Source organism: Rhea pennata, chromosome Z (genome assembly GCF_028389875.1).
Source record: "Rhea pennata isolate bPtePen1 chromosome Z, bPtePen1.pri, whole genome shotgun sequence".
Classification (NCBI taxonomy): Eukaryota; Metazoa; Chordata; class Aves; order Rheiformes; family Rheidae; genus Rhea; species Rhea pennata.
In genome coordinates, this window is record NC_084702.1 from 14,050,235 (window position 1) to 14,074,617 (window position 24,383).

Here is a 24,383-nt window from a genome sequence, read left to right on the forward strand (position 1 = left end):
CAGATTCTTGTGTCACAAAGCCCTCATTTTAACTCTGCAAAATCATGGCCTGGTAGAATGGTAGATTTAAGAGTGGGAATACCTTAGAGAGCACTGCTACATTAGAGTCTTTTTGTATCCTACGGATAGAGAGCATCTTTTTGCAAATCATGTTTTTCACATGCACATTTGCACAGATCAGGCTTAGAAATAACTGAGTTTTCCCCTCCCACTGTCCTGTAGCCTAAAATTCTGCCTTCAGTGTGTTCTTAACCAAAGCAGAGGGCTGCAAGACAACTCAATAATTCAAGAAATAGTCTCAAGAGATGTGTGAAGTAACTGCAAAGATTATGTCAAAGGAGCTGAAGGCTCTTTGTAGTCATAAAATTTCACCTAATCTAATGTTGGGGGTCCTGGTGTCATAAATATGTATCATTATGTCTGATCTTTCAATTCCGTTGTGCACCACTGGTGTACAAAATGTGCTTTACCTGTGAGAAAGCATTTTGTACGTCAGCTTTCTTCCCTGTGATGACACATTCATGCTGGACACAAGCAATAAGAGACCAAGTAGTTGTCCAATCAGGCCAACTGTTTCCCATATTGTGGGGAAACTCTTGGCTTGCCTATACCTGATACAGCATTAGTTTACTCTACTGAAGGAGAGGACTGGTGTGATTTTGATGGGACAACACCATCCTTTGTCCTTCTCCAGTCAGCAGTGAGTACACAGATAGTTTACTCATAGACCTGAGCAATTCCTAGCTGCTTTAGTCTGCCCAGCAGTCTGAGATACATTTGCCCAAAGAATCAGGGAATCATAATAAAATGTAAAATAGACGTTTAGTAACAGTCTGGTTTTATAATCCATGAAAGTCTATTCCCATCAAACAAATTTTCCTAGTAAACAGTCACTGACCAAAGCAATAGGAAAGATCAGCTTTAACTAGCATTTGGTATTGCCTCCTCTTTTTTTATTCTTATTTTCATCAATTTGACTCAAGTGTTAAGGAACTCATGTCAGCAAAACTATAAAAGACTAATTAAATGCCTCTAGCTGTGACCTTTTAACGCCTGCTACTTGAGCACTGCAGTAAGTGTAGAATAGGTCAAACATACTTCAACTAATTAAGAAACCATGTAAAGTGAATATTAATAATCTGGAGCTCCATAAGGTCCTTCCGCTCTTAAAACAAAGTAATGTAGTTGTATAATACAACATTTGTGAATTAATTAGCACTAGTTAGTTCTCATCTTACACAATTTACCCCTCATTCATTTTCAGGAAGCCCTTGAACTACAGCATAGGAGGTTATTGCCTAACTTCCCATGGGAGAAGAAGTACAGACATAGAAAGCACACAAATGAATCGAAAATTAACTAAAAGGATAGTAAAGAAAGAAGAAATTATGCTGAAGAGATTTTATTGCTTCTGGAATCAATCCAAGGGAAAAAGGAGAATGAATGCCAAGAAGCAAAGCAAAGCAAAGAATTCTAAAACAAGGTATTTTCTTACAGGTTCCTAACCATTAGAAAAATTTCTAAAAACTCGATTGTGCTTTTTATTTGGCAAACGGCAAAAGGGAAAGGATAGATCACCATTTTCTGACCTTTTACAGCATCTCTCCAGCTACAGACACATCAACAGCTGATCACCATCCTGTATTGACTAGTGCTCAATGAATTATCTGTGAATTACTTCTGAAGACAGTGGTCACCCTTTACATCAAGTTTAAACAGCAGAATTTTTGTAGCAGAGGACTGCAGGTGTGCCCTGTCCAGAAGGAGACCATAAACTGTCCCGTGTCAGATGGCTCTGAAACGGATGAGGGCAACCCATCATGTGCCAAAATTTCAGCTGTTGGAGAGCTGCACATGTTGCTGCTGCCCAGGCATATCTAAGGAGGGGTATTAGCCTCCAGTACCAGAAGAAAATAGAGGGGACATGTGAGGACATACGGGAAAGGAGACACAGGAAAAGATATGAAACGGGAGATGTGAGCAGAAACATGAAGAGACGCATATAGAGAAATGAAGCAAAGGAGACGTGGAAAGGCACACTGCTGGGGACATGGCTGGAGGCGCGCTCTGGGAATGAGGCACTCCCTTTTGGGGAAGAATGCGTGCCTTTGGAGGGATAGCAGCCCATGGGGGATCCACTCTGGGACAGAGACATCTTCAGTGGACCACAGCCGTGGGGGACCAATGCAAGGGCTGGGACTTCTCAAGGAACCACTGTGGGGCATCTGTGAAGGGGCAGAGGCACTGCAGTGGAGAAAAACAGTGTGAGAAATGTGGAGTGACAGACAGAAATCTTCACACACTGACCCTAATCCCCTGTCTCTCGTCTCCCCCAGAGGACTGAGGGGCCTGGTGGGTGAGGAGAGGTGTTGTACTGAAGGTGAACTTGAGGAAAGGGGAAGAGAGGTATTTCCCTAAGAATCTGGTTAATTGTTTATGTCTTCTTCTTCTTCCCCCCCCCCCCCTTTTTTTTCCCTCAGTATCTAAATTGGTAGTTAAAGGTTTCTGTTAACAGGCAATAAATTAAATTAAGTGAAATTCCCCTAAGTCAAGACTGTTTTGCTTGCAACACCCTAACACTTTTTAATCAGCACCTTGCTTAGCTGAGGTTGAACATTATGATTTTCCATACTATCACAGTATATAACAGGCACGTATAGAAAATACAAAAATTTCAACAATCAAAAAAACCTAAATCCACATCTCAAGAACTGGCATAGTTATCTTGGTTCTCAAACTATGTTCATCTAATCAATACCAATGCAAGTTAATGCCATTAGCTCAGAGAGTGCCTTCCCAAAATGCAGGCTCTGCATTTTGTTCTGCAGGCTAAGCCACACACATGACACATTATTTTACTACAGAATGTATGGGTTGTTTGCTTAGACATGAGATGATGATGAGGGCAATCACTAATTCTTTTTCTTTTTTGTTCCCAGGATCTGATACAAGAACACAAAACTGGATTAGACTTTCTGTTCCCTTTCATCTGGACATTTTCATGATCTTTTCAGTATCAGCTAACATTCTGTTTTAAAATAAAATTTAAATGTTAAGCAGGGTAAGCAGGAACACAACTCCAGTATTTCTATAACAAAATTAAAAACATTTAAAATGTAAGTATTTGCCTATTTGTAAATTACTTTAACCTTGCATTAGCAATTAGTAAGTCTCTTAGTAATTGGCTTCCAATTATAAACATCTTCACTCCCATTAAAATAAGAATTCTGTTTACAAGGGAAAAATCACTAAAACTTCTGCACTGGTCCATCAAGGATTGGCCTTCACAACTGAAAAACAGAATTACACATATGAAACCTTCATTCAATTAAGAAAACAAATTCAGACTAATGTCACAGTTCAAGATGATTAATCAAACCTTTGTGGAGAACTGTATCATTATAATATTTATTTATTAGGCTCTTACAGATCTCCTTCAGAAGCAATCCCCTCTTTCCTGTGGTGGAAACAAAACCATAGAGAGTTGAAGCGATTTGCCATCCATTGCACAATGCCTCAATGTCTAGGCTGAAAAGAGACTCTCAGTCTTCTGCCAAGTGCTCTGTCCACTTGACTGTACAATCCCTGCACTTCAAATTTATTTACTAATTCCTGCACAACGTAGCTACTGACTATACACTTAAATAATAAAGGTTTCCCTTAGCTTGCTACTGCCACCAAATTGAGTTTTGCTACTGAAACACAGTGAGAAGCACATCACAGCTCTGCACAAGCATGTATCAAATACACACCAAGTCATGACAGTTTCATGCTTTCACTGTGGAATTTCACCCAAGACATATCCAAACAGAATTCATTATCCCAGTGCAACCTGAAATGAGCATGCATGCAATTCCAAACAGCTTGTAAAAGGATAGTAGAGGGTTAAAAAACTTCATTTTTACTAAAGCTCTGTGCTGTATAGACTTAATTAGGGCATAGGTCTAAGGAATCAAAAATGTGCACCTGAAAAATACAGCAATGGTTATCTAATGTTTTCCTAGAGATTTTTAGCATTTTCAGTGTAATCAGAAACATTGAATGTTAGAATGAATCATTCCAAAATCCCATGTGAGTAGTTCAAGTGACGTTGTGGCATGAAGGCCTGTTTGTGATTTTGTCTCATCTGCTTTACATCCAACATACCACAAGATTGTTTGATTCACAGTAGGGTGCAAAACAACTTGTAATATCTGTTTGCTTGGTATCATTGTATAAAATAGTAAAACTAAGATAACTCTCTGAATATAAGAAAACACTTCTTCACTGTGAGGGTGGTTGAATACTGGAACGTATTGCCCAGAAAGGTTGTGGAGGCTCCACCCTTGGAGGTACTCAAAACCCAAACGGACATGGTCCTGGACAACCTGTTTTAGTCAAGGAAGGAATCAGACAGCTGACACCAAGCTTGCTGTTTGCAGAACCCACTGTTTTTGCCTTCCTCCCCCCCCCAAGATGAGATTTGCTAACTTCTTTGAATCAGCCTGCTTTTGATCCATGGAAAAGTGTATATAGACATTGGTGATACACAGTGGGGTCCTGGTGAGAGAGGACACCTGCTTTCACTTTGGCTTTCCATCATCAAAGGGCTCTTGAGTCCAATCATCATGACCTTACCAACAAAATGTGTCCAGCACTGTGGCCATCAGAAACAACAGCATGTAACAACAGTATCAGACTCATATTGTATGTCCAGTATTCAACCAACATGCTTGATTATTAGTTGTTAATTGTTGATTGATATTTGATTTTTAGTTGTTAACAGAGAAATTACCTAGTAGCTGAGCATAAATAAATGTGTTTTGAGACTTGCCTGGTGTCTAAGTCTCCCAGAACACTCATCTCAGTAATCCCCAATTCCCTTGCTTGCAAAAGCACTCAGAAGAGAAGTGAATGGATGAAGCTAAACCTCAGTACGCTGGATCTAGATCTCACCAAAGAATAAATATTATAAATGTTCTAAATGCTCAGTTTCTATTTGAGCTTGAAGAAATCAGCTTATTGGTGGCAATGCTTATCACACATGTTTCTGTAAACCAAATATCTAGAAACTATTTATGTCCCTAATAGTAATACAAAGAAGAAAGAAAGAAAATCTATTAATATACAAAATAAACTGACACGTTCACCACCACTATAGCCACTTTTGCAACACTTGTCTAGTAAATCAGAAGAACAATTCTCTGATGAAAGTTCTGACCTTTTTATCCTAGCAGAGATAACCTTTCAACTTAACTCCACTCAAACTAGCAAATCATTTTATGGCTTGCAATGGTGCATTAGTATTATTGTTCACAGTATATGTACAATGACAATACTTAATACAAAAAGAGTCATCATATGAATAGCTATCTGAATTTCTAAACCCCCAAATCTATTAAAAATTAGATGTTGAATCCCAAAGCAGGGTTTTGATCCCCACAAAAAAAAAGAAGTAAAACTAGAGATTTTAGGAATTCTGGTAGGGATATTTTATCTTCCAGTTACGACCTTTATGTGGAAGGTTACCCAGTGCTTGAATGATAAGCAGCAGCATAAAATCCATAGACAAGCAGACCAATACGGCATCTGCACCACTTGTATCTTCAAGAGAGTTCAAGTGGTATGTCAATAAGCAGAGGCCTTGTAACAACTTCTCACTACAGGTAAGTAAGTGAAATCCCAATGCTACAGCTGCTACTGACAAAATCTCTGTTGATGACATAGGGCCAGGATTGCATGCAGGGGGATGATTTCTCTTAACATGGATGTTACCCAAAGGGAACCCAATACTTAACTGTGGAAATCTCAAACACAAGTGTGCTAAAACAAAACTGGTATAAAGCATTATTTTCAACTACTCCCTACTCCCCAAAACCTTTCTTGCCCTGAAAGTTTGAATATGTCACCATAGTTGATCTGTCTCATTTGATGAGGTGTTGAACTCCTTGCTAAAATGTTCAGTGCATTCACTTATTCAGTGTTGTTTAGAATGACACTCCTTAAAATGTGATATCAAATCAGCACAACAATATGAATAATAACAGTTTAACTTAGTGTAACTGATAAAGCATCTCTCTTTTCTTGCGAAGGAATTATCAGTGCATGATAAATGAAGTAGGAATCAAATTACAGGATTAATTAAGAAATGCTTCAAAAATAACACACAATCTTTTCAAGAAAACACCACTGTATTTATCCATGCAATTAGCAAGACCAGTCTTGCTCCTACCTTTCAATTAACTCAAAAAGTATAGTTATTTGGGCTCTCATTTAATTCCTTCAAATTTTAAAAATTAATCTAACTGAAATAGTCATGCATATTCTTGGGTAGAAGAAAAAGACTATTTCTGGCCTTCAGTCATGCACCTGAAGGCACTTCATCTTAATTTAGACTATTTAATGGGTCTTGTGAGCTTCTCTGGAAGAAATGTAAAATGCAACTGTTCTTTTTTTTTTTTTTTTTTTTTTATTTTATACTTCTCCTAAGTTAAAGCTCCACTTATTTTTAAGGTCATTCATATTAACACAATGGCAGGAGTGGTCAGCAGTAGGTGTTTCAGTTTCACTTTACAAGAAAAGGGGACTTTCACTTCCAGAGATAAATAATATGATTAGTTTAATGAAAATGTAGCAGTTTACAATTCAAAAAGTAGTATATTCAAGATACAGCACTGCAATTGAATCAAATGAGACAGAGGTACTTTGTTTAGTTCTTTGCTAAATAACCAGTCTGAAAATGCTGTAGTAGTGTTCTAATTGTAGTGGCTTGTTTGCACAGCCTACAAATAAAATAGTCAAGAAACCTTTTTATTTCTAATCAATGCTCTTGCAGGCTCAGGCTAGAAACTAAATATCAAAGTGCTCCCCCCCCCCCCCCCCCCAGCCCTTGGAACATTGTCATGAAGGGTTGGTGACTAAATTTCACCTTATAAAACCAATTCAACTGCCTTCAAAAAAGCATCAACAGGCACTTGAAAGCACTTCTATGGAAAATTTCAAAAGAAGCAATAGGGCCCATATCTCTCCTCTGGCTGATCTGTTCTTTATGGGTTAACAGATGATCTTTTTCTGTGCCACTCTTGTTGAGCCTAAGTCCAAACTAGCTCCCGATTCAGGTCTTTATTTTGTTTTAATTGGGTTGTGTCAGTAAATGACTCATCCCCTATATTTGCAGTATTTTTTCCCATGCTGAACAAAGAAGTTCATCAAAGACTGCAGTGCTTCCAACAACTTCCACAAGAGGAAGACAGGAAATACATTTCTAAATTCTGAAAAAAAAAAAAAAAAAAAAAAAAAAAAAAAAAAAAAGATCAAATAGAAGCATATACTCTTTTCTCATCCCCAGATAAGGGTAGAAGACCAATATTTAAAAATAATTGCCAAATGAAATACTGACAAATTAGAATAAATACTTAATTACACATTCTTCCCAAACTTACATAAATTATATGTAGGCAGGATTCTTTCTCAAATTTCTTCTCAATTTATACAAAGTTCTTAAACGTGATACTCTGCCAGAAAACATGTGTTGATGTTGTCAAAAGAAAACTACTGTCTTAAATATCTTCAGAATACCTCTAATTTTCTCGGTATCCTATTGCCTTGGATCTCTGTATGAGACTAGAGCAATAATATGGCATCCTATAGAGATTACTATGGTTATGACCTGCTTCAGCAGCTTTTTGCTTGCAGAAGGGACCAAGTGCTTTGTCTCACTAGCCAGAAGAGGTTTCCTTGATGCCACAAATGCCTGCACTGGAACAGAACTAGTGCAACCAGGCCTGCACCAGCTTTCCCCTCTTGGGCACAGGCTGAGGCACGGCACCACAGTGCATCTGTTCCTGGCCAGTGCCCAAGCAGATGCATCAACAGAGATTTAAGGAAAGTCCATGGGAGGCTCTGACCAATATCCAAACTGAGAAGAAATGAGTAGCCCTTTTGCATTTCCTTCCACCAAGCAAGTAACGGCATATCCTTCTTTATTTGAAGGAAAAGGCTTGTGTGAGGTGTCAGGGAATAACCAGTACTGCTCTCCAGCTTGATGCGAGGATCTCCAAGAAAATAGCCAGAACCTCCCTCCTCCCTTTCCTGTTACTACAGTTTAAGATGTTAATGCTTTTGCTGGGAGTTCATATAGGTCACAGTAAAAAGCCAACACAGTGGCAATACTGAGGTAAGTCTAGGAATACATATATACACCTATGTCAGTTAGTGGGCAAGGGGGGAAATCAGGAGAGTCAAATGCTTAGATTCATTTCCAGCTTTTTTCAGGTGATGAATGCTGCATTGAAGAATTCATCTCAAAATCATGCTGAGCTTACACTAAACGTACATTAGGTAAAAAGCACAAGCCAAAGGAATCTGCTTAGGGGAAAAAAAAAAACAAAAAAACAAAAAAACAAACAAAAAAAAAAAAAAAAAAAAGAAAAAAAACACATTCATTTTGGCTCCCCAGGGCCAAACAAGAAAAACTGCAACAGTACTACTGTCTGCAAGCTCTCATATTATGAAAGTAAACAAGCAACTGCCTCACTTCACTGCAGCTTTTGATGACCAGACCCAGGAGCACAATTTCTTGTTCCTCTGATGCTCTTGCACTGGTATTGGCAGTGGAGCTGGCAGAGATGCACAAGGACTACCAAGCTGCCCTCCTAGTCCTGCAAATCTGTCAGCAAGCTCAGTCTTACCTGGATTTTTTATCTATTCCCTTGAATCATAAATATCAAGTTTACCTTTTTTCCTTGCAACAGCACAGCACAAAATATTCCTGGTACACCTTCTCTGTTCTATTGTGCTAAACACCATGGTAGAAGGGTTTGAAACAAAAATATCAGAAGGAGGGGGAAAGAGAGAAGAAGGAGAAAAATAGCCTTTTGACTCCTTCTTTATCTCTGTGACTATTATGTGTCCAAAGAAAAAAAGGATAATCTATATAGGCTGAATAGCGTCTTTTTCCATTTCTAATGACAGTATTGCCCCACCGCTTGTGCAGTTTATGTGAGCCTCTGAAATGCTACTTAGAAGGTAAGCAAAGAATTTATTCGTATCCTGACTGAAATCTTAACCATCTAATTAAATAATTTTTGCTAGTCCATATCTAATTATTATCAATAAAAAAGAAAATAAATTAATAAACTATTATCAAAAAGTCTCAATACAGATAAAAACAGATGCTGTAGTGCTTATTCCATCTCTCTGGTGTTATGCTCATCCAGGATCACTCTGACTCCTGAGGTTGAGGGCTTTAAGGTTGAGGGTTGTAAGAGAGAAAGGATCATGGTAAATAGTCAGTGTCCTGAGTTTTTCTCCAGGAGGAAGAACTGATGATGATAACAGGAGCTTTTTTCTCTTTGGTACAGGACCTGCTTGGGGTTATTTTTATACATTTTAAAACACACTTTACATTTTTCTCTTTCTATACTGTTCTGCAATTCCACGTCACATCCAAATTTGCTATATCACACAGAATCACAGAATGGGTAAGGTTGGAAGGGATCTCTGGAGATCATCTAGTCCAACTCCCCTGCTCAAGCAGGGTCACCTAGAGCATGACTGCATGCAGGTGTGATTTGAATATCTCCAGAGAAGGAGGCTCCACAACCTCTCTGGGCAACCTGTTCTATATATGGTATACTTTACATACTTTCTCTTTGCTCCTTTTGTAATGACTAAAACCAATTTTAACTAGCTCCCAAGGCTGCATTTGTTTAGTGGCCAGTAATTTACCATTGGTCGGTCGATTGTTTATAACTGATGGCTCTGATATCAACTATTTCCCATGCTTTTAAGGTCTCTGCTATTATATAAGGTCTGTACTACTCCATTCTGTGTTTTTATCCCAGATTCATAGATAATTCATGCTAAACAGAATTGTTACTTATTAGTCCTAGCTATCAGATACACAAATATGTCAAAATTATCATAACAATAAGCACTACATCATATAATCACAAAAACTAAGATAAAGCTAAAGCTAACTAGATAATAGGTTGCTGTTACTGCTCAATAGACCCAAACAAAGCTCCAGGCAGGTCAAGACAAGCCCAGGAAAGTCAGCCTGATGCCATCCTCTGGCTTTTGATAGTCCAGCAAGGATATTGCAAATATCCTATGGATTTAGGCTCCTGGTTAGGACTAAGCTCAGATCTTCTTCGATGTCTTTGCTCTATCCTGTCTAATTTTGTCTCATTACAACCTGTGAAGGTCTCAGAGAAACCCACTGAGATATATGGCCATTATTTGAACTGCTAAGAATTTGAATTTTACTGTAAACATAGCTCACTGTTACCAAAACTTTTACGATGAAAATAACTATAAAATTAAAATGACTTAAAAAAAATGTATGATACAAAACCAAATTTCTGAAATTCTTTCAGCTGAGGAGACCACAATGTTACTTCTAAGACTATGGTGTGTTTAAAATCATATTCTTTAACATAGCTATCATAAATAGATACATTCCATCAGGTAAGTTGTACACAGTAAGGCATATAATGAGGTGTTATATAAGATATATAATGATTTGTGGACACTTATATGCACATAGATTTGTATGCACTAAGGCACAATAGATCTTATCAAGAGCATTACAGACAATGACTGGACATAAATGGAACAGTTTCACAAGCACACTTGGTCACATTACAATTAAACAACCAACTAAACACTGAGAGCTGTTATATTCACATAAATATGCCTATCCTGCCATGTGCCACTTGCTGGCATTCTTCTAAAGAGACCTTCAGAAATGTTCTCTATGGTCTGATAGCTCTCCATTGTTGATGCACTGATATAATCTCTAGAATACTATTATTATTCTTCTTATTATTTTAATTACCTGATCAACTCCTTGAAAATAAAACAAATCCCTTCTATCAGACTGCTGTAGGATTGCCTATCACACATGTATATTGTCTTTTATATCCCCATAATAGAGGAGACTCTGGTTTGTATTATCTGTTATCTTTTATCCATCTGAGGGCCATCAGTTTATATACTGCTGTTTTAAAATATTCCCAACACAACATTACCAAAGGTGCAGTCATCCCAGTCACAAAGTGATAGATACACTTAACGGCATGCAATCTGTTAAAACTCAGTACACTATGGGAAACACTTCTATACTTAGCGGCTTCATAATTGCTCCTTGCAGTACTTAAAATATCCTGTTTTTTAAATGTGCAAAGTTACATTTTTCCATATGTACACACACACACACTCTTTTCAGATTACACACAGAAACATTACATTCATATCCCACTGATCTATTAATTTCAGTCACTACCAGTAATAAGAGGTTTATCTATCTTCATCAACAGAAACTGGTTTTCTCTGGTTTGGATATATCTTTGAATCAGATCAATTTTTCTTTATTTCTTTTGTGTGTTCGTATTTTTCTTTGTTGTCATTTCATATCATCACTGACCCTTAAAAGGTATTTCATACATATATGCATGTATGAAAATACAAACAAAACAAACAGTGAAACCACTTTTCTATATGTAAAGACCATACCCGTTCACCATTCAGTGAATGCTAGAGACTAAAATAATGATTTTTTTCACTGGCTATCACCTCTGTTATTGTGATTTCAGACTGCTCCTCACAGTCTGTGTGATCAGCTCCTCAGGCTGGACACAGATGCCTCAGTAATCACGGCTCAGACTTCTCTCTCTGTGGCACCTCTTCTTTCTTTCTTTCTTCATCCCTTCTGTAATCAAGTCTTTAGTACCTCTCTCTCTCCAGCTCTTGCTTCCTTAGAGTAATCCTCTTAATTGTTCCTGACATAGACTGCACTTAATATCCAGTCTTGTTTTTGTTTTGGTTTCTGTTTTCTTTTGTATCGAACCAACGCACAAGACAGCATGCAACAGCACTGAGGTGCTTTGATTCCTGATCAACTCTTATTTCTACCAGAACAGTATGTTTTTCCCAAGGTTCAAATACTAATTTTACAAGAGCCCCAGAAAGACAAGGGATGACTCTGGGCTGAAACTCAGAATATGGAGGCAGTGGGTTTAACCTCTTATTGCACTGATCGCCACCAAGATGCCCAGTAGGACATTTATTGAAGCATTATTCCAGTACCTCAGTTCCTCCATCAAGCTTCATACTAAGCAAAGGTATTGCTTTATATTACATGGTAGTTCCACATTTAATACCTTTTTTTCTTCCTAAGAGTACTCTGAAGTCATAATGGCAAAGACTTCAGCAGTTTGTACTGCTTCTTTGTCATTTGTAGTGCTAGGATTTTCCTTTAGCTTACTGTCATCTATTTTCCTTCAGTGCACCCCTGTTTCTCTTATTCAGGCTTCTAGATCATGATATGCTGTTCCTACATTTAGAGGCCTGAAAACTAGATTCCTTTCTGGGGTTAGACCATCAGCCATAGCTGTTTTACATGCAGTCTGCTGATTGTCTACTCCTACTGTTTAGAAGATCACAGACAGAGGCTAATAACTTTTTTTTTTTCTGTTAGATACACATTTATTTGGCTTGTTCTCTTTCCTCTGATATGATTTTTTAGCTTCTGATACCCCCTTTAAAGCTTGTACAGGTCAGTGAACCTCCTTGAAATTAACGTTTGCTGCTGCAGGAGATATATCTAGCCCAGCGTTTACAGCTGCCCACTGGGAAGTGGTAGTAGAAGCTTACACAGCATTATCGCAGTCACCTGTGGAAAGCCAAATAGTTCTTTTTCATTTAAGAAGCCATTCAATGCATGTATTCATATTTAAAAAGTCTGATTTTGGAGTCAAACTTGTTTAATATTCTGGAGTCAGCTCAGTAGCTTCCTAAAAACTTGATGCAGCTCTGATTGCATGTTGCTCCTCCTTCCCTTTTCCCTCCACTTTTTCATTTTACATCAGTGAACAGTACTCCAGAATGACTCCCAATTGCCCTTTACAAGAGTGCTGTGGCCTGAGACCCCCTACTAAACTACTCTGGAGTAAGGAGAGGGATGAACTAAGTCAAACCATAGGTCTCTGCCCCAGCATCATCATTTCTTTTGGAAGGTGTTTTAATAAGCGCTATGGTTATGTCTCACTTTGTTCCCAATGCTGCTTTTAACTTTTCCTTTTCAGTTTCACAGTCTCAGTAGTCTGTACCCATCTCTTTAATGATTTGTGCCTCCTACACCATTGCTTTGACTGCTGTTTGAGTCTCTTACAGATGTTGTACAGATATGGGATGGGGAGAGTGGGGGGGGGGGGCAATGTTCATTCCCTGATTTTTACTCCTATCTGCCTTTTCTCCTTTAAGGAAGGCTTTAGTGCTTCTTTCAGCATTTGCTTCCTCAGAGAAGCTATTTACGTGCTTTTTGGTCACATATTTTAGACTTGCTCTACAGCTACAAACCATTCCTGAGCTTTACAGTCTCCCTGTTTACACTTTCTATTTCATTTTTGATCTCTCGGTTTTTGTCCTTCAGTTTTGAATCTCCTCAGCCAGTTTTTCCATTATCAACAACATAGCCCTTTCCCCTCCCCACCTACTTTCTTCATAGGATAGTTTTATTCATGCTGTTTCTTCAAATATTAGAAACTCTGTTAGCATCTAAGAGTGTCCTGCAAGAACATATATTCCAAGGGTCTGGTCCCCACTGCCTAACTGGGTCACCTTTTCCTATGACAAGCAAGCAGACAAATGCTCAGGGAACAGAATGAGTAAGCTTCCACTTCCACTTCCACTCCTGACTGCTCTTAAGAAAAAAGAGGCAAGCATATGCAAATCTCTTTTCTGCCCTTCTCTTATAGATGTTTCTGGCTTTTCTGTTCTTCAACTTACTTTGCACATCAGCCTGCTAAAAAATAAAAATAAAATTGGCATGCACCTACATTGGATTGCCACATCACCTTTTCTTGTCAAGCTCTGTCAGCTATCGCTGCATTGCCTGACACCTGGCCAAATGAGCACTTGCCTAGGTTGAGTTGCAACAAATTAAGAGAAGGAGGTAAAGACCATTTATTTTGCCCTTCTGATCTTTCAGTGATCCTTGATCACATAAGCTGTCTAAAAACAAGTTACTACACTTTAAGCAAGATACTTGCCAGGACCACAGGAATGCACATTATTCCTACCTCTAGTTCTCACTGATGACCCAGCATACCATAAAAGCCTGTCTATGTTCTCTACCAGTTTGATTCACTAAAACTTGTGCAGTTTATATAGGCCAAAGAAACACATCTTCAGGCAGAGCAAGGAATTTATTGTTGACCTAACTGAAATCTTAAGTCATATGAAATGATTTAACAGTCTGTGGCTTTTTACAGTGGCTACAATGGAGTACATAAGAAGCTATATCGAGCCCCATTTACTAATTCTTAACAAATACAAGTTAAAATTTCAAGAAATGTAGACTTGCCCTCTTAGTTGTTGATGTCACAGGTCACCTATCTGTCCATAGCTCTATCATCACAATTATTCAGTAAATGACAGGCTGTGAAATATGAAGCTCTATGTTTTGTGAGCTTCTGCTGGAGCAACACAATGTTCCACCATTCTCTCTACAAATCCAGGCATCAGTCTTATAACACAGTCATTGCTTAGCTTAGAAGTAACCACTCATACATACACGTACTTGCTGAGCTTTTCAAAGTATCTCTGCTGAGCCAACTGTTCATTCACTGTAGGCAAGGATAAAACTCCCATGGAGAACAAAGTTCAGCCACAGCTAATTCTGTGACTCTATAATACCTATAAATTCAGCTTTTGGTCTCCTGATACCTAAATCAAGTGTACCACAGATGTGTGTCACAAAGATCTCTTATTAAATATAGCCATAATTCAAATTTATTAAAAAGAAGATAACTGCTTAACTCTGCACCTGCAAGCCATGTGCTGAAGTAAGTAATGTCCTCTTACAGCTGCCAAAAAGCCATATAAATTCCATATTGTGCATTCAGCGAATTCAGCACAATCACAGTCACAGGCCCACAGCCTTACCCAGACAAATTTAGCACTACTTGGCAATCCATGGTGCACAGATCTCGTATTAGTGACTGTGCAACCATGCTTTTAGTGCTGAGGAGTATGAACTGGATACAAAGGCCCTCTGCTTATGTGCAATAGCTGAACTTTTTTACCTGCTCCTACTGACAAAACTGGAATGGCTCCAAGCCCCATCTTCAGGCACATGCTGGCACAGAGAGGAAAAGATCAGCAGGAAACTGACAGATTGATGACAATGGGGAGGATGAGATCCACTATAATGAGTCCTGTGAAGTAAAGCTGACAATAATAATGATTGGCATAAAACAGTCCCAAGAGAAGTAACACAATGATTATCACAACAGGAGGTATTTGCTCATAAGAGAATGGTTGTGACAGCTAAATATAGCTGGCTTCCCTGAACAGTGAGGAGCACATGATAGTGCTTTTCATGTATTTTGGAAATATAAGTGACTGATTATTTACAGCTGTGTTATCATGAGAGTTACTTGCAAAAGGGTCTTTTCATTTTCAGGATCTTTTTGTAATGAGGTATTTTACCTCCATTGCAAAACAATGAAAAATCACCTTCTAACAAAAGAAAGGATGAATTTAGTGTTCAGATCACAGTGACACAGATAGATAAATTTTATGATGTATCTGATTTACTGCATTATATTTCCATCAAGGAAAGCTTTGGAAAGGTTTCAGCACACTTGCAAATGCTTTATCTAGCCAGTCATACCAAACATAAGGCTCTAGGGCAATGGTTAGTAATATATATGAGCTAAGAAACTTTTCCCATCTTTAATTTGAGTGATCAGGCATGAAGTGGGGCAACTCTTGAACTCCTAATGGAAATATCAATACATAAGCAACTGAAAAGCAACCGTGTTCTCATCTGCCCTAGAAATCTAAGAAGGGTATAATACGTATCTTTTTGTCTAACCCAAAGGAAAGGGGACTACTCTGCCCAGAACCTTCCACCTCACATGTTACAGCATTATGGAGTCTGGGAAAAACATTTTGAATAGGTTTGTGTCTAACACTCCATGGTTACAATGGTGAACGCTAACAAAAAATCTAAGAGGGCTGCTAAGCCTCCTGCTTCAGGGCTTTAACCTGTCTCTTGCAATTAGAGATGAGGAGCAGAGCCAGTGTAGGAGAAACTGGAAAAGGGACACACAGATTATCCCACATTTGCCTATTACAGGATTTTTCCTTTCTCAACATCTGCTGCTGGCCTCTGTTAGGCACGAGACACTGGACATGTGGGCTCAATATCTGCACCAGGCCTTTAAATCCATTTAGTTCTAGAACAATTTTTATACAGTGTGCTTTGGCAACAAAAAGTATTCTCCAATACAGAACCATACGCTTCATTAACTAATTAGCATCGTCTTCCAATGGTTCACTTTTTCAGCTCACAGCCCTAACAGCCCTTGCACTGTGACAGTATCCACATAAACAACCACGTACAGTGAGCCCCACAGCCATGATAAACCATCTGTGGATCTGTTGTCCAAATCAAATACCTGGCACTGCTTCTTCAAATTACTGCTCTCTCTCTCGCTCTCTCTCTCTCCCACTGCTGATTTGCAGACACAGCAGAGTTCAGGCAGAGCCAGAAAACCTTGAGATGTGGGAAGAAGGAGCTCCATGGCTCTTGCATTAATGCTGTGACAGCCTACCCTCTGTGAAAGTGCCTTGTGACTTCAGCTGGGTGAGATTTTACATTTGCTTTTTATCAGAGGAATAAAATTCATTCCACTAGTTCACTGGCAAGTTTTCTATCACCAAGCAAAGATTTACAAGAGATAGGAAAGAGCAACTTGATTTATATTTCTCTCCATTCAGGATTCTTCTTGGAGGAAGTCCTACCCTGTACAGTCTAGAAAGCAGCAGACAAGAAAAAGCATTTGCTTATATATCATTGCCTTAGATGGGCTCCTCAAAGACCTATGAAAATTTTAGCTCAGCATTCTTATGTGAAAACATCAGTAAAATCAAGACATGAGTGATGACAACAGGGTCTGTTCCTTTGAACAAAATCTCAGTTTCTAAAGTTTGCAATCTGAACTAGCCAGACACCAAAGGTATATACACAGCTTCTCTCTTAGGCCATGTTAAAATTGTTCTTGCTTGGTATCATCCTTATGAAACAAAAACAGTAAAAGTGAACTCTTATTGATATGAACACGCCAGAAAGGTCACACAGTGTTAAAGGCAAACAAATGAACAAACAAACAATATAACTCATCCCAGAGTTCTATCCTGCCATATCTGTGATTTTGCGAGTTGAATTTTCTTGTAAGGATAAATTTACATGGGGGCTATTGGAATAAACTCTGACCACCAACACATTCAAGTTTGACTTCTTTGTTGCCTTTGGAACAACCTAGCAGATTTTTGCCAGTCTAGGAAATCCAGAAAATTAATTCTAAAATGTAGTAAGTTTTAGAAGTTCTTTTTTATAATTCATGTGACTTTCAACAGACACTGAGTGCTTTTCACTGTCACTAGCTCAAATCAAATTAATGGCCCTCAAGACAACACAGGAACCAATCTCATATTTTTACCAAAGACAAAAGTTATTTTTTTAAGTTAAACTATGACTGAACTCTAGTTAACATATAGTCTAATGGATTTAACAAAGTTATTTTGTGCTCTTGGATCAGTTTGGCTCTTCTGACCTAAATACACTCTCTGCAGGGAATCAAGAGCAAGTAGAGACCCATCAGCAGGCAATATTTTCATAAATACATAGGCATTTGTAACAAAAATATTAAGATTTGTATGAAGAAAGAATGAAATAAGAGAGGAGGTGTAGGGAGACAGACACAGAACGCCCCAGAAGAAGCAACAGAATAAGGGTTAAAAAGAAAGTTACACATTAATTGCCAGAACACTGTATATGTGTATCCTTCAAAAGGATAAGAAAGTCCATGAAGAAGGTGAAGAACACGACTGGGGCCCGAAAACACCCAGATAAAGAAAAAATAAGAACTCTGAAATTTGAGATTTTTGTCCAAGATTTATTAGGATGTGAAACCAAACCATCTCTTTGTCATTGGAGGTCAAGAAGAACCCCACAGATGTAACAAGGATTGGTGGCCAGACTTACAACCTGTTTCTCTGTCTGACTCCCTTTAGACCCACGCTATTTAAAGTATTCATTAACAACATGAAGCAAAACTGTCTTAGTCAATGTCCTGATAAGGAGAAAACATTCTCCCATTAAACCAGGTAGAAATATACACAGTACTAATAAAAGGCGTTGATTCGTACAAAAGTCTTGACTAACATACAGGTAATTCATTGAATTCATTGAATTCATGAAGCCTCAAGCTTGGAGAAATCCAAAGAATACAGAGATTTAAGGCTAATAAATATCCTAAAGAATAAATTCAAGAGGTGGAACTGCAGATCTGAACAGGTAAGTGGAGCCTAATCAATAAGGCATTGCTATTACTAGTGACAAGCCACGAGATTTGCATGAACTCATCCTCAAGTCTTACCTGACTTTGTCTTGGCCTGCCTGGAGCTTTAATTTAGCTTATTTAGCTGTCTAGAGAATTGTCTAGCAGAGACCTTCAAAGCACAGGCACAGGGTGATACCTTATGTGTCATGGCTGTAAAAAAACCCATGAATAGTCAGTTATTGGCCACCAAAGGATTGCAGCCTTGGGAGCTAGGTAAAAATAGTTTATTGGCACTATACAGAGAACAAAGCATATCATATGTAGTAAATTCAGATGTAATGTGAAATTGTGGACCAATAACATATAGCAAGTAAGTTGGCTGTATTTGGAGAAGTGTGAAAATAACACCAAGGGGATCCAAGACAAAAGAGTAAGAAATCTCCACCATTGCCATCAGTGTCTTCCTTCCAGCCATTACCTTGGAGAAGGACTCAGTCTGTCCCTGATTATTCTTGAGGAAGACTGAAGGACCCAGAGAGGCACTGGACTGGCAAGTGTAACACAGGGGAAGCGGCAGACACTGGAAAGTGTGTGCGCAATAGTTTTGACTGAGTTATTAAAGGGAATTACCTATACAAACTGGATATTTGGATGGAATGCTTGAAGCATTTTGACAAGGTAATCACAACTGTTTGATGCATGGTGGTTGGGCTGCTAAGACACTGATTAGACAATAGATTCTTGGCTCTGCATAGAAGGTATGTTCCTTTAGCTTACATAAAATGCGTAAGAAGTAGAGTAACAAAAACCCCACTTCATATTGGATGGATTTAAAAAAGGTCATACCACTCTGAAATGCTTATTCCTTTTTAAATTTCCTCTGAAGTTATTAGTCCAAGAATATTTGACTAGGTAGTATGATAGCCTTATGTGGCTACAGGTGGCATCTGCCCTATGAGGAATGGCTGCGAGAGCTGGGCCTGTTTAGCCTGGGGAAGAGAAGACTGAGGGGGGATCTTATCAATGTGTCTAAGTACCTGAAGGGAGGGTGTCAAGGAACGGGGCCAAACTCTTTTCAGTTGCCCCATGTGACAGGACAAGAGGCAATGGGCAGAAGTTGAAGCACAGGAAGTTCCACCTGACCGTGAGGGGGAATTTCTTGCCTGTGAGAGTGACAGAGCACTGGCACAGGTTGCCCAGAGAGGTTGTGGAGTCTCCTTCTCTGGAGATCTTCAAGGCCTGCCTGGATGCAACGCTGTCTGACATGCTCTAGGTGACTCTGCTTGAACAGGAAGGTTGGACTAGGTGATCTCCAGAGGTCCCTTCCAACCTCAACCACTCTGTGATTCTGTGATTACAGTACCCTCAGTATTCTCTCTGGATTTTTGTTCTTAAATTTTAATTTTTTCTCACCTCATCAGTTTTTGTCCTTGATTTAAATTTCTTCTGCTCTCCAACTGTATTCCAATTTTTGCATTAGTTGCTGTTGTTATTAATTTCTGTTCCTGAGTTATGAAACTTGAAAGACATCTATAGATCAAAATATTTGAGAACAATTTTTAAATGGGATAACGTGAACTGGATCCATTCTCAGGGACATTTGAGTAAGAAATGACAAAACATGTATAAGCTTCTAAAATCATAGGTTAGAGGCGTGTAATTTACTATACGTGCTTGAAGATTTTGTTTTTTAATATACTACTCTGTAATTTTGGGGGGGGTAAGCTTTTGGAATACAGATCTTCATATAATCAAGCTTTCCCTTGAAAGCATTGTTTGTAGGACTTTAATTAAAAAGAAAGGAGAGAGGGCAATTATGTAGTCACAGGACTCTAGGAGCCAAGGCTTTAAGACAAGCATGAAGTACAGTTTTGTATAAACCCGTCACCAATATAACATGCTCTAATATATCTAGATTTTAGCAGATCTCTCTCTCTCTCTCTCTCTCTCTCTCTCTCTCTCTCAGCAGATGCAGCTCAGGAAGGGTTTTTGTTTGTTTTTCAGGCATAATAGTATAACCAGAAATGTTTTTGTTTGAGATCATCAATTTTGACCAGCCCCACTCTCAGGTTCAGTGCCAGTGTGTGTCTGGAAGAATGGCTCTATTTAATGTTGCTCTTTCACAAATGACATTTTGTTTTGAGACATTGCAGAAGAGAGCTCAGGATATGAGCTGCCAAGAAAAGGCTGCTGAGCCCATTTAAAACCACTGGAGTGAAACGTGATTATGATTTTGTTTATCTCCATATAAATCAAATTCCTTCATTCTCTCATCCACATTTATCAAAACAGTATCTGAGTAACAAAGCCTGCTGTCCTGCAGTGATGGTAATTGTAAAGGTGCAACTAGGAGGAGAAACTGGGGGGGAACTGAAGGTCTGAATCAGCAAAGTAAAATTGCAGTAGAAGAAAAGATTTTTTTTCTACAAAAGTAGAAAAAAAGACATGCAGAAAAGGGTGTGCCAGCATCATAACCTTCATAGGCCCACACTGAAGAGACTGCTCAGGCTGAAAGCATTGATCGCCCTTCCTTAAAGTAATCAGCTGAAGGGTGCTGTTCAACTAATTGATTGCCTCCTACAGGGGCAGAGAAAAAAACGGTAACACAAATCCAACCCTTTGGCAAGATATAATCTAAACCTTGAAACAGATAAAATTTCTGTGCGTATTTTCTTTTTCCATCTTTTAATGTGCGAAAATGGAATTTGTGCAAGTGATCCTCTAGGCTGTGAAATATCCTCTCAAAGGCCATGAGGACACCTCCCCTAAAATTAGACAGAGTAAAATAGTAGAAAACATACTACAATTACATAGTGACATAAGAGCTAGTCAAAATTTAACTTTGAAAAAGCATCATTTCAAAAACTTTCTGTCATTTTAGTTGTTAAAACCCTTTTTTCTATCCTGAATAGGTAGAGAGAGTCTGTATTATGTGTAGAGAAGAGGAGAGGAAAGAAATTGGAGGCAAAAGGAACTTAAACACCAATTTTCAAACTAAAAAAAAGTATTTTTTTTCTTTCCAGCTTGATTTTTTTGTAACTTTCCTATTGATAAAAGATATTTTAATTAGAAAAAAAGTGAAAGACTGAACAAGCTCTAACTAGCAAGATAGTTCATTAAACAAACAAGCAAAGTTTTTCTCTCTCTCCTCTCTGTCTTCACACTTTCCTTTGACAGTCTAGATGTGATATTTGCAGAGCAACAGTTTTCTGAATACATCAAATAGTAATTTTTCACATTTCCTGTAATTTCTTTTGTTTTAAATATTTATGATCTCACTGTTTCTTGTAGTAAGGATGAGCTCAGGAAACCTATACTTGTGTTGGTTAATGTTCCTTATGCCTATATTTAGCATGAATATTTTATCATTGATATTCACTTCAGCCCTAGGACCCAGAAGGAGAGCTGTTAAAAACAAATAAGCCCTGGGATCACTTTCTGAAAGGGTAAGTTATCCTGCAAAGGCAGGTTTGACTAATGGAGTGGTTGCTGGCAATTGGAAACCTGATGCTTTGCCACAAAACTGAATGAAAAACACTGTTTCTTTCAGCTGCTGCACATTACGGAAAACACAAAAAACAACACACGCTCTCTGCAGGCACAGAAGTCCAAGTATGGCAAGTATCCTCCTTATTATTACCTAATGAGTGAAATGGAGGCTATATACCTCTGGGACGAGGTTTTAATTCACTGCTTGTTCTAACCCTTCCTCCTGTTACAGATCTCCATTGGGAATTTGATTCATAAACTGCCATCAGCTGAAATGTTTTAACAAAAACAAACAAGCCAAAACAAACAACCCCCTCCACACACACAAACACGTATGCCACACATCCTGGTCTAAATGCTCTTTCCAATAATAAAGATACCTTGTCTTCACATCTATTAACATTAATCCTTTTCCACTTGAAAACATGCATCGTTCTTCTCTTCTGGCCTTTGCCTTTGCCTTCCCGACCCTTCCCCTTCCTCCTTCCCCTTCCCCTCTCACTGCAAACCTTTAATTTGGAAAAGGATATATATCTTGGCTGTTACTGAACCTGATGGTAGTTTTTGCTTTGATTTTAACTAAGGTAGAATTAAGCCTGATATGTTGTTCAGTTGGAGTCCTAAACAAATATGGGATACAAAGATAGATCTGCTAGCAAATGCGTGGATGAGTTTCCTTCCAGTTTATCATCAGGAATGAAGAACAAGTACTTTTAAAGGGTTTCTGGTTTCTCAAGTCTAAGATCATTCTCTAAAACATGAACGTAGCAGAAAGTTGCCCAGAAACATAATATTAGGGGAAGAAGAACCCTATCTTCTTCCCCTAATCGAAAACACTGAGTTTTACAGGTCTGAAAAGGTGTGTACACATTTGCAGAGTTCTAACTTGCTCATATGTGATTTGGCAAGATGCTCTGGTCTATTTTCTAGTCTGGGTATCTGAGGTAGTTTGTGGTTCGGGGCACATGTGGGAAAATTCCCAGGAAGATAAAATCAAAATCCAGACATGTCAATAAACAAACATAGTCCCAACCTCAGTATTATAAAATTAAACTTTGTGGAATTTTAAAGCTGCTCTCATGCATGATTCTTAACTTCTGAAGCCACATTGTCAATCTCAGGTGTTCATTTAAGCCAAAGCAACATGCTGAGCCACATATTGTGAAAAAAATGGCACTGAGGACCTTGAGGAAATGTCAGGAGAGGCTACAGGAGCTCAGCATCACTTCAATTCTGATTCTTAGCACAAAATGCAGCCTCTTCCTACTCTAAGAAAGACTGTTTGTGTCAGACTTGATGCCACAGCAGGCCTGTAAACAAAACACGGTCTTAAGAATAGAGTTCTGCAATAGACAAACCTGCACAAGTTTCATGATAACGCAACTAGAACCATTCACTCTCTGACATTTTCCTCATAATTATTGTAAGATACACCAAGCAAAAGTATAGAGGCAGAAAGGTTGAATTCTTTATGCTCAGTGGCCTTACAATATTAATTATCATTTTACATGCAGTGATTTGGTCTCAGACAGAAAGGAATAAATTAACATCTTTCTTTCTCCAATGAATTACCAACAACAAAGACTCTTTTAGAAGGAATAATAGGCATGATTTTCCAATTTAAGTTAATTGAGACAAAGTTATTTAAGGTTAGTATTTGCTCAGTACCAAGAGTAAATGTAAAGGCAAAAGCAATTAAAAAACCCCACAAGAATCAGAATATTGTGGTATGTTTACAGTAGAATTCTGAGAAGCAGTTCACAGGCTCACTTGTTTAATGGACTATATAATACTACTGAGCAATGGAAATGAGATTAAAGAAAGCTGATAGACTCATAAGGCTTCTGTTTTGACTGATCAAGCAGATTTTCTCCTGTGTATTTCTTTGGATAACTACAACCATCTTTGAGTTATCTCCTGTTCTTTTTTCCTCTATGTTCCTATACCCCACTCCTGAATTGAGAAGTCCCATGAAAACACCACTCAGTTCTGATTATAGAAAGGCAGTTTTTTTAAAATCTTCATCATTACAGTGAAGAATAAAAGAATAACAATTCAGGATTCTGTTCAAGTCTCATTTCCACATGTTGTTCATTTGCCTGTCACCAGCAATGGCATTTGTTCCTACCAGGTTCTTTTCATCACTCTGCAATCATTTCTCCAAGCTTCATGCTGTGTCAGTACTAATGATTTCCAGATCCAGTGTATTCAGACAGAGCAAATGTTCTTGCCTGAAGAAGGCAGGAAGCCAGTGAACTAGTGTGAAAAGCAAAACCTTCAATACAGAAATGTCCTTGGTCTTTCCTCCTCTTAACACACAGGCGAAGTCTCACAGTCCTGCCAAGTATAAAATTTACCCTCAATTTATATCACCACTTTTATCTATCACATTGTTCATCTGAAGCCAAAATGTCTTTCTGTGTTAACTGCAATATTATTCTTTATTCTATAGATCTACCTAATCTTCCCTTTCTGACTAGTATTTTGCATTGGTCAAACGTTCTCTATCAACTTTTCCAAACAAAGACAAAGGTAGGAAAGAAAGAATTTGGAATAGAT

The 24,383-nt window shown here is 38.3% G+C and overlaps 1 protein-coding gene across 3 annotated transcripts in view; it reads right to left on the reverse strand.

Annotated features, from left to right (window-relative positions):
* PLPPR1 (phospholipid phosphatase related 1) overlaps positions 1 to 24,383 on the reverse strand; it is a 127,901-nt gene that overhangs the window by 68,239 nt on the left and 35,279 nt on the right. Inside the window, exon 2 of one of the 3 annotated variants that reach the window (XM_062600098.1) lies at positions 15,069 to 15,213. The exons of the other annotated variants lie outside the window; for them this stretch is intronic. The gene's annotated coding sequence lies outside the window, so the exon portion shown is untranslated. The remainder of the gene's footprint in view (positions 1 to 15,068; positions 15,214 to 24,383) is intronic. 3 annotated transcript variants of the gene reach the window in all.